The sequence below is a fragment of the Asparagus officinalis genome, chromosome 3, assembly GCF_001876935.1.
Source record: "Asparagus officinalis chromosome 3, Aspof.V1, whole genome shotgun sequence".
In the NCBI taxonomy this organism is placed as follows: domain Eukaryota; kingdom Viridiplantae; phylum Streptophyta; class Magnoliopsida; order Asparagales; family Asparagaceae; genus Asparagus; species Asparagus officinalis.
In genome coordinates, this window is record NC_033796.1 from 36,352,468 (window position 1) to 36,362,484 (window position 10,017).

At 39.3% G+C, this 10,017-nt stretch overlaps 1 pseudogene; it reads left to right on the forward strand.

The window, feature by feature from the left end:
* On the forward strand, window positions 7,925-9,723 carry LOC109833792 (annotated as a pseudogene).

Consider the following 10,017-nt stretch of genomic DNA (forward strand, 5'->3'; position numbering starts at 1 on the left):
GAGAGAAGCCCTCATGACTGCTTGCCATATACTGAATAGAATTCCATTCAAAAATTCTGATAAAACCCCTTACACAATTTAGAAGAATAGAAACCCTAATTTAGATCACCTGGAAGTATGGGGGTGCTTAGCAAAGGTTAAGATACATGAGAATAAGAGAAAGAAGATAGGCCCTAAGACTGTAAATGGAATCTTTATTGGTTATGATTCTGATAGTAATGCAAACAGATTTCTAATAATCAACTCTAACATTAATGAGATGCCAATAACACCATTTTTGAAGCTAGGGATGCTCATTACTTTGAAAATATTTTAAACCAGAGTAAGTAACTCAGACCCTAACTCTAACAACTCAGAGCCTAGTTCTAATCCTACTTCTAACCAAAGTGAAACTAGCTCTAGTCAAAATAGACCACTAGAAACTCCAGATGAGCCTAGAAGAAGTAAGAGAACTAGAATAGAAAAGGTCCATGAAGATTTCTATGCATTACTTGTAGAAGACTCTCCAACTACATTTGAGGATGCAATGAAATCAATAGATGCTCCATTTTGGAAGGAATCTATTAATAATGAGATTCAATCTATAGTTCAAAACCAGACTTGGAAACTCACTGATCTTTCTCCAAGCTGTAAAACTATAGAATGTAAATGGGTATTTAAGAAGAAACTCGGACCTGATGGAACAATAGATAAGTATAAATTCAGACTAGTAGCTAAAGGATATACCTAAAAATCTGGTATTGATTATTTTGATGTCTACTCTCCAGTAGCTAGGATTACTACCATTAGAGTCCTTATAGCTCTAGCATCCATTCACAAACTAATAATACATCAAATGAATGTTAAAATTATATTTTTAAATAGAGACTTAGATGAAAAAATTTATGTAGATCAACCCGAGGGATTTGTTGCTTCTGGACAATAGAAGAAAGTATACAAGCTTATTAGATCACTATATGATCTCAAACAAACTCCAAAACAATGGCACATGAAATTTAATAAGATTATACTATCTTATGGATTTGTAATTAATCAAACAAATGAGTGTATATATCATAAAATAGATAATAACAACAAAATTGTGATTTTATGCTTATATGTTGATGATATTCTTATTTTTGGTTCTGATATACAAACCATAAATGATATCAAACACTTTTTATCACAAAATTTTAACATGAAAGATTTAGGTCAATCTGACCTAATTCTTAACACTAAAATCTTGAAGAATAAGAATGGATATGTGCTATCACAATCACACTACATAGAGAAAATCCTCAAAAACTTTTATGACCCAAACTATCAACCTGTTTCTACACCATATGATCCTAATGTACATCTAAAGGAAAATACAGATTTTCCTCAATTACAAAAAGAATATGCACAAATAATTGATCATTAGGATTCCTGACAAACTATACCAGACCTGACATTGCCTATGCAGTAAATAGACTTAGTAGATATACATCAAATCCTAATAAGAGTCACTGGAATGCTCTAGAAAGTAAATAGACTTAGTAGATATACATCAAATCCTAATAAGAGTCACTGGAATGCTCTAGAAAGAATTTTAAGATATCTAAAAGGAACGATATACATCAAATCCTAATAAGAGTCACTGGAATGCTCTAGAAAGAATTTTAAGATATCTAAAAGGAACGATGAATTATGGTTTACATTATAAAGGTTATCCATCTGTATTAGAATGTTACTCAGATGCAAATTGGATTAGTGACTCAGTGGATGTAAAACCCACCACTGGATTTGTGTTCCTTTTAGGAGGAGGAGCTATTTCATGGAAATCTACTAAACAAACTTTAATGGCTAGAAGTATAATAGAATCAGAAATTATAGCCCTTGATACTACTAGTATAGAAGTTGAATGGTTAAAAGATTTACTAACTGAAATTCCATTAATACAAAAACCATTACCAGCTATTTCTATTCATTGTGATTACAGGTTAGCGATTGAAAAATGTCATCAAGAGAATGCAAATGTGAAAATGAATCGACACTTGAAAGTGCGACATAAATCCTTGAGATATAAGATAAAAAACCATGTAATAGCTTTAGACTTTGTAAGATCAGAGAAAAATCTTGCAGATCACTTAACTAAAGGCTTATATAGGGCAGTGGTCCTAGAATCATCGAGGGGGATGGGGTTAAACCCATAAAAAAATCACTGCAGTGGCAACCCAACCTCACAGAGGTTCAATGGGTAGAAATAAACTGGACGAGTGATTGATTGTAAGGAGCACTGAATTCATTTGCTCTCATTCCTAGGATGATCAGTGCTCATAAAAAGCAAGTAAAAGGTTGAGTTTAACTCTTAATGAATCCAAGACCCATAAGGCAGGATGCTTACTTGCTCGCATCCTTATTAGGATTTACCTATATGTGTGTAGTTGGGAGGCCGCGACTATGGGATCAGGGCTGCTCCCTAGTAACACACATGAAAGATTCTTACGCAAGGCCGATAATAGCGTAACCCGCTTAGAATTCTTCAAAATTATACTATGTGTGTTTTTTGTAGAAATCCGATAAATAGGACTAGTTCAAGGCGTAGTCCACCAAGCTCTCACGGATCTATACAACTGTCACTAAGTGAAGATTCAAACCGAAAGGTACCTCCACCTATTACATAGTATAAGGGAACCATCAATATTGTTTTCAAAGTTCTTCTTTTACTCTTATTTTTTGAGTTATTCTAAGTTTTAAGTTATGTGGGGGTTGTTGGAGTTATAACTTAAAACTTGATTTTGGAGTGGGGAAGTTTAGTCCCACATTGGATAGGAGATGATAATGAGGGTTGTTTATAAGCATTCTCTTTCTCTCCTATGCCAAGAAGAAAACATGGGTTATGCTTCACACCACACACATGCGCGCCGAACCGAACCGGGCCGGGGATCGAGTCGGGAGGCGCCCACGACCTGCGAACACGAATGCAGCTCCGGATTGAGGGGCCCTTAACTTGCTACATTTTAGATTTTTTATTTTTGCAAATTGGAACAATTAAAACGTGTTAAACATTTGGCTGTAAGAATTATGGATCTAAACAGCTGGATGAATGGAAACAGCTAGCTGAATAAATGGGCAAGATCTGTTGATCTAAAGGGCGAGTTTTGTGGATCTAAACAGCGATTTTCATCCTATATAAGGACCTATAGCTGCAAGGGTTAAGGTACAAATTTACAACAAGTCTATTCTCTTCTTCTCCTCTTTTCGAAAATATCATCCTGCTGTTACATTGCTGGTTCTCTGAAAGTCCTGAAGATATCGCAAAGCCTTCTTGAAGCTCGTGCTGACGAGAAGGAGGTCGTCTGACTAAGGGTCGTCATATCTCCGAGATCTATTGTCACGTAGCCCTGTACGAGATGAGGCAATTAGATTCTTGGGACAGTGTCTTACACGCTTCGATCATCAAGCTATATTCTTAAACCATGTTCAAAATTTTGATTCTTAATATACATTTCATGATAATTACCGTCTAAACAACAACTAATTTCCTAACAGAAGTTACTTGAGTAAATATGCATCCAACTTTGAGTTCTCATTTACTAGCATTAATGTAAAACCCCGAAATTTTATATTGAAATGGTGTGATAAATAGTAATAAACCTATCAGTCGTGATTAATAACCATATATATATAAGATATATATGTTTATCAGTGTTTGGGAACCCACCAGGTGTTTGTAAGTGAGAGTAATCGAGTAGTAGCTGGCCAGCACAAAAAATACCTGAACCAGGCATTTTTATGCTGAGCGGTCGACCGATGCGGTCGACCGATCAGCGGTCAGAGCATTTTTCCAGGTTGTTTTTCTTTTTTACCTGTTTTAAAAAACTCACCAACGTATTCGGTTAAAGAGATCTAGATCTGAGAATTTTTAAACAAGAGCTAAATAATGTTTTACTGTTATTAAAACGTTTCAATTTGTTTTCTCATGTATTTTGAAACATTAGGAATATGGGTTTCATGCTTGAGACTAGTATTCTTCTTTCCAAAACTTTAGAACACTTGATGTTGTGGAAATTTGTCGATTTTGTTTCAGGTTTCGAGCTGACAGAAACCCAGATTTGGGTTTCTGTCCGCTCGGCGGTCGACCGACGCGGTCGACCGCTGAGCTCGATTTGAGGTTTCGGTCGACCGCCCGTTATTTCGGTCGACCGCGTCGTCATTTCGGTCGACCGCCGATTATTTCGGTCGACCGCTTCGTTATTTCGGTCGACCGCCGATTATTTCGGTCGACCGCTTCGTTATTTCGGTCGACCGCCGATTATTTCGGTCGACCGCTTCGTTATTTCGGTCGACCGCCGATTATTTCGGTCGACCGCTTCGTTATTTCGGTCGACCGCCGATTATTTCGGTCGACCGTGACATTATTTCGGTCGACCGCCAGACTCGTATCAGAGATCGGTCGACCGACTCGGTCGACCGACGCTCTGTCTGTGGTATTTTCCTGGTTTTGGGTATTTTTGTACATTCCATTCATGTTTGGGAGTCTGTCTGGACTATCTGACATTGGTATTTAGTCCTACTATGTACCCAGGCATGATGGATGACCTGAGGGTACCAATTGTGAATATATACACTGATATGATTATGAAGTGATGTAATTTAGATTTCACTATATATCACCGCGACATGTTTCACAGTTTCACAGTCCTCGTGTTGGACTATAATCCATGGAAGTCCTCGTGATGGACTATAAATTCATTCCAGTCCTCGTGTTGGACATTTGCCACTTAATCTATGAGTCTGGAAGAGTACGACATAAATAGTTCCTGATTTGGGCATAGCTCTTAACCCTGCATATGACTTCTTCATAGAAGTTCACGACATGATGTTGACATGACACTTATGTAAGTAATAACATGATATTCATGTTAGCTATGGTATGGCACTGTATACTGTTCTGAGATTTGCTGTATTTCTTTTATTATTGTTTCTGTACTAGAACCTCGGGTTTGGTGTTTAGAGATTTACAATTTGAGATACAAGGTATATACATGAGGGTTTCCTTGTTTGGATTATTTCGCTCGACGTACCTATGCTCGTGTTGTAAATTTCTAAATACTAAAACCCTCTTTAGTAGGATCAATGATTTTGGATCATATATATATATTATCTGTATTTTCTTATACAACGAGCCCTGTTTCCCTTGGGGTTGGTTGTGATGTTACTCGCTAGCACTTTGACGCTCGTTGTCCCTCCCCCTTTCAGGTCACGAGCCAGGAGCACGGAGAGCCGCAGGTTGATAGCGGACCACATTAGTGTTCAGCTTTACTTTCTAGCCATGTATTATTTTCTTTGGTCTCCACTGTAGTGAGGTTAGACATTTGAGGGTATTATTCTAGAAGTTGTAAAGGCTGTGAGCCTTATTTCCTTATTGTCAGATATTTGTATTTGAGACTTGTTGAGTATTTCAGTTTATCTACTCAGATCTTGACTATGTACTTCTATGTTGTTGGATGATGAGATATTTATGTGACTATTATCATTTCATCATTTTTCCTTGTATTGTCTTTTACCTGTTTTGTACCTACACCAGTTGTTGACTCTACTAGATAGATGTTAATTGTGATGGTGAAACATGTTATTGCACGGTGTGGTGCATAGCAGGTTTGACATTCTTGGTTTCACCTCGGACTGCAGCCTTGTGTGAACCCAGGGGCGTCACAATTAAGAGCTAAGATGCTTATTTGTTTGGAATCATTAACCTCATACCCCCTCTTTGAAATTATTACTTTGTACACGCCTAAATTGTAAATTATACAATCTGTCGACATTCCCTCAGAATCTTACATTTAGCCAAAAATACTAGATTGATAATATTGGGTAAATTGCACTAAACCTCCGAGAACTTTCAGTGCTTTACGGTAAACCCCAATTAATATGTAAGATCGCACTAAAATTGCAGCAATCTCAGAAATAAGTTTTCATATGTTGCAGATAATCCCTATGATAGTGTCAGTCTGCATAACTCACCCTTCAAGTTATGCATCACAAATCTTATAGAATAGCAGCTTACTGACATGCGTGGCAAATTAAAAAGGAAAATGACTGAGCCACACGTTTATTAAAATTCCGGACAAATATAATTAATTATGTATATTGATAAACGCAGAGTTGTTTTCATCGGAGTGACGTGACATTTTTAGATTTAGAAATCTTGATTGGGGTGTTTCAATCCTTACTCCTATCTCCTCCGTATTTATTTCTTCTTATTCCCTTTCTTCTTCGTATTCTTCTTTTTATCCCTGACCCAATTTTATTCTAATTAATTGGGTTGCAAATATTTCAGGGAGAGACAAGAAAAGAACCAATTCTTAGGAGCAAGGACAAGCGAAAAAAGGGGCTAATATATCTTGGCGAAAATTTCGTCAAACACAAATGAAGTCAGAATAAATCTGACTTGATTTAACAGAATTGTCGAACACACCCTTATCTTATGATTTTGTATTAGCTAATAAATTCTCGGGGATATCCCACCTCTTAGAAGAAGGAAAAAAAAAACTCATTGATCCAAGTTACAATATATTTATTTCGTGGAGCCGCGGTGACGTTCAATATCAAAGCAGTAGAAGCTACAGTTGTCTCTTCTTATGCGAAGTGTGGACAGCTCAACCCTGAATACTTAGCCGCGCAATTAATTCTAGTTAACTATCCATTTCATATCAAGTATGTGATAAATGATCTTCACCTGCACCAACGAATTTAGGCAAAACATATCAAAATCAGGCCCTTCACAAATACAGGAGATGTGTCATCTTTATGCGCGCCGAACTTCACCACACTCTTTACGCCTACTAAAAAAAACGGACGAATTTAATCTCAAAAAACTTTATGAATTGCAGGAGACAGAATCGCTCCACACGAAAGGCAACGTGTGGGTAGTTCTGATCTCCAAGATTTTGGGCTTTCAAAAAAAAAAAAAAAAAAAAAAATCTTCAGTGTTCTCGAAAAGCCTTATTTTTTAGCAACTTAGCTAATCTAGATGAGTTCACAACAACTAGATCTGCCATTAATAAGTAAACAAAAGCAAAAGGATATAAAAGAAGCTTCAACGTTAATTAGTAGTTCGAACTTCCTCCATTCAACTGGTTGTTGGGGCAGTTGTGCTAAAATTTAGCAACTTCACGCAAATGAATCAAAGCACTCGAAACAAGATAAGCTCTTATTTTGATGCTTATTGCTTTCTTTAATTAATAACCAATAAAATGACCCACTGAAAAGTACTCCCTCGACTCATATTCAACAAGCAATTCATGGGGAAAAGGTGGAAACCAATTAACAATTAGCAAAAATTGGTTTACTCTAAGCCTTTCTTCTAAACCCCCTCACCAAACAAGTCAGGCATTGGCTTCATCTTGCGTGCACAAAATCCAGTACAGTTGCAGGCGAACAGAGTCCATACACGTGAATGAAAAAAAATTAAGAGAGTTACAATAAATTAAGAAATCATGAGCTCGAGCTCCCTCCAACCGTCCCAACCCCCAACAGTACTTGCTCCTCTAATCAAAAATCCAACCGTCACAATAGACCCATATATGTTCCATACGACGAACAAGTAAAGCCCAGACCAGTGTGCATGCCTTGTGAAGTAAATTAATAATCTGTACATTGATTTATGTTCACTAGTTTTTCGCATACTAAGAAGTTAACAGCTACCAAACAGACGTGATCCAAATGTTAAAGGTTTTAACTACCCGCATTAATTTGGTTCCATATCATTAAGACGGAGGAGAGGTAGAAAGAGGATGGGAAGATTACAGCTAAGGCAGAGACAGCAGAGGTTGCCCAGTTGGTGAAGCCCGGGGCCCTCATTTAAAAACTACCCATCCACCCACATTCATTAATTACCCGCTCACACCCCCCTCCTTTAAATTCCCCACCCCCCCAAAAAAATGACCAACAACCAATCTATAGCAATTCCAAAAGAAAAATCATTCAAAAAAAATAAGGAAAAAGAAAAGGAAACTAAAAGATGCCACCGAGGCCATCACCCGAGCATCAAAGCTCAGTGAAGCTCAAGTATGTGAAACTTGGCTACCAATACTTGGTCAATCACATACTCTCCTTCATTCTCGTCCCCGTGATCATTGCAGTTGTCATCGAGCTGGGCCGTCGAGGCCCGGAAGAGCTCATGGGCCTGTACAACTCTCTCCAGCTCGACACGATCCATCTCCTCTGCTCGGCCTTCGTCATCATAATCCTCGCGACTGTCTACTTCATGTCGAGGCCCAGGCCCATTTACCTCGATCGCTACAGCTGCTTCAAGCCGCACGGAATGAGCTCAGGGTTCCCCTTCGCAACTAATTCATGGAGCCACATCGACTTGATAAGCTCCGACCCGAAAAGCGTCCAGTTTCAAACCGAAATCCTCGAAACGATCGGGCCTCGGCGAAAGAGACGTGCCTCCCTCCGGCAAACCACTAATCTGCCTCCGAAGCCCAACATGGAAAGCCGCCAGGGCCGAAGCTCAACTAGTTATTTTCTCCGCCATCGACAATCTCATTAAAAAGACGGGCCTGAAGCCCAAAGACATCGATATCCTCGTTGTCAACTGCAGCCTTTTTAGCCCAACCCCCTCTCTGTCCGCTATGATCGTTAACAAATACAAGCTCCGCAGTAACATTCGTAGCTTTAACCTGTCGGGCATGGGCTGCAGCGCCGGCCCAATATCAATCGATTTGGCGCGCGATCTTCTCCAAGTCCATTCAAACTCAAACGCGTTAATAATCTCTACTGAAATCATAACTCCCAACTACTATCACGGCAATGAAAGAGCGATGTTGCTCCCAAATTGCCTATTTCGAATGGGAGACCGCCGCAAGATCTTTGCTCACATCGAACCGCCGGCGCGAGCGGCGCGGCGCGCGAAGATACCGCCTCCTCCACGTCGTCCGGACCCACAAAGGCGCCGACGACAAAGCCTACCGCTGCGTGTACGAAGAAGAGGATAAGGACGGACACACCGGGATCTCGCTCTCCAAAGATCTCATGGCGATCGCCGGAGATGCTCTCAAAGCGAACATAACGACGATGGGCCCGCTCGTTCTCCCAGCTTCAGAGCAGCTCCTGTTTTTGTTCAGTTTGATCGGGAGAAAGCTAATAAATCCTAAATGGAAACCATATATCCCTGATTTCAAGCAGGCGTTTGAGCATTTCTGCATCCACGCTGGAGGTCGGGCGGTGATCGACGAGCTGCAGAAGAATCTGCAGCTGTCGGCGGAGCACGTGGAGGCGTCGAGGATGTCGCTGCATCGATTTGGGAACACGAGCAGTAGCTCGCTTTGGTACGAGTTGAATTACATTGAGAGTAAAGGGAGGATGAAGAGAGGGGATAGAGTTTGGCAAATTGGATTCGGGAGTGGGTTTAAATGTAATAGTGCAGTTTGGAAGTGCATGAGGACGGTGAAGCCGACGGCAGATGGGCCGTGGGCTGACTGCATTGATAGGTACCCCGTTGAGATTCCGGATGTTGTTAATCTTTGAAGAGACGGCGTTGGGAGGAATCGGGAGATTTGTGTTATGCATACACGTTTTGTCCTTTTTTTTGGGGTTGTTTGTGTAAAGTTGTCAGTTGCCTCGTTGTATTATTACTTACTGTTGAAGTTGGATCTCTCGATACTAGTATTAAACAATGTATTGCAAATACTTTGTTGTAATTGTTATCATATTTCGACTTGGAGAAGAAATACAAAACTAAATTTGAATTAAGTTTACCATTGGCTATTGAGATATTTGCCTCTTTAAACCAAATAGTATAGTTTGTTGGGAAAAACAAGAATAAAAATAGAACCAAAGAAACATAGAACAAACCACACAGGAATGCAAGCAAAAAAGCAGAATGTTAATAAAAACACATTAAACAAATTTCAAGTACTTAATTTACAGAAGTGCTGAATTGCTCTCTAAATAAAGGACTGGCCTTGAAGAGATTATGCCCTACCTAAGGTAGCGTTAGGTCTGCACAATACTCTCGATGATGAGACGGCTACAGCTTAAAGAATT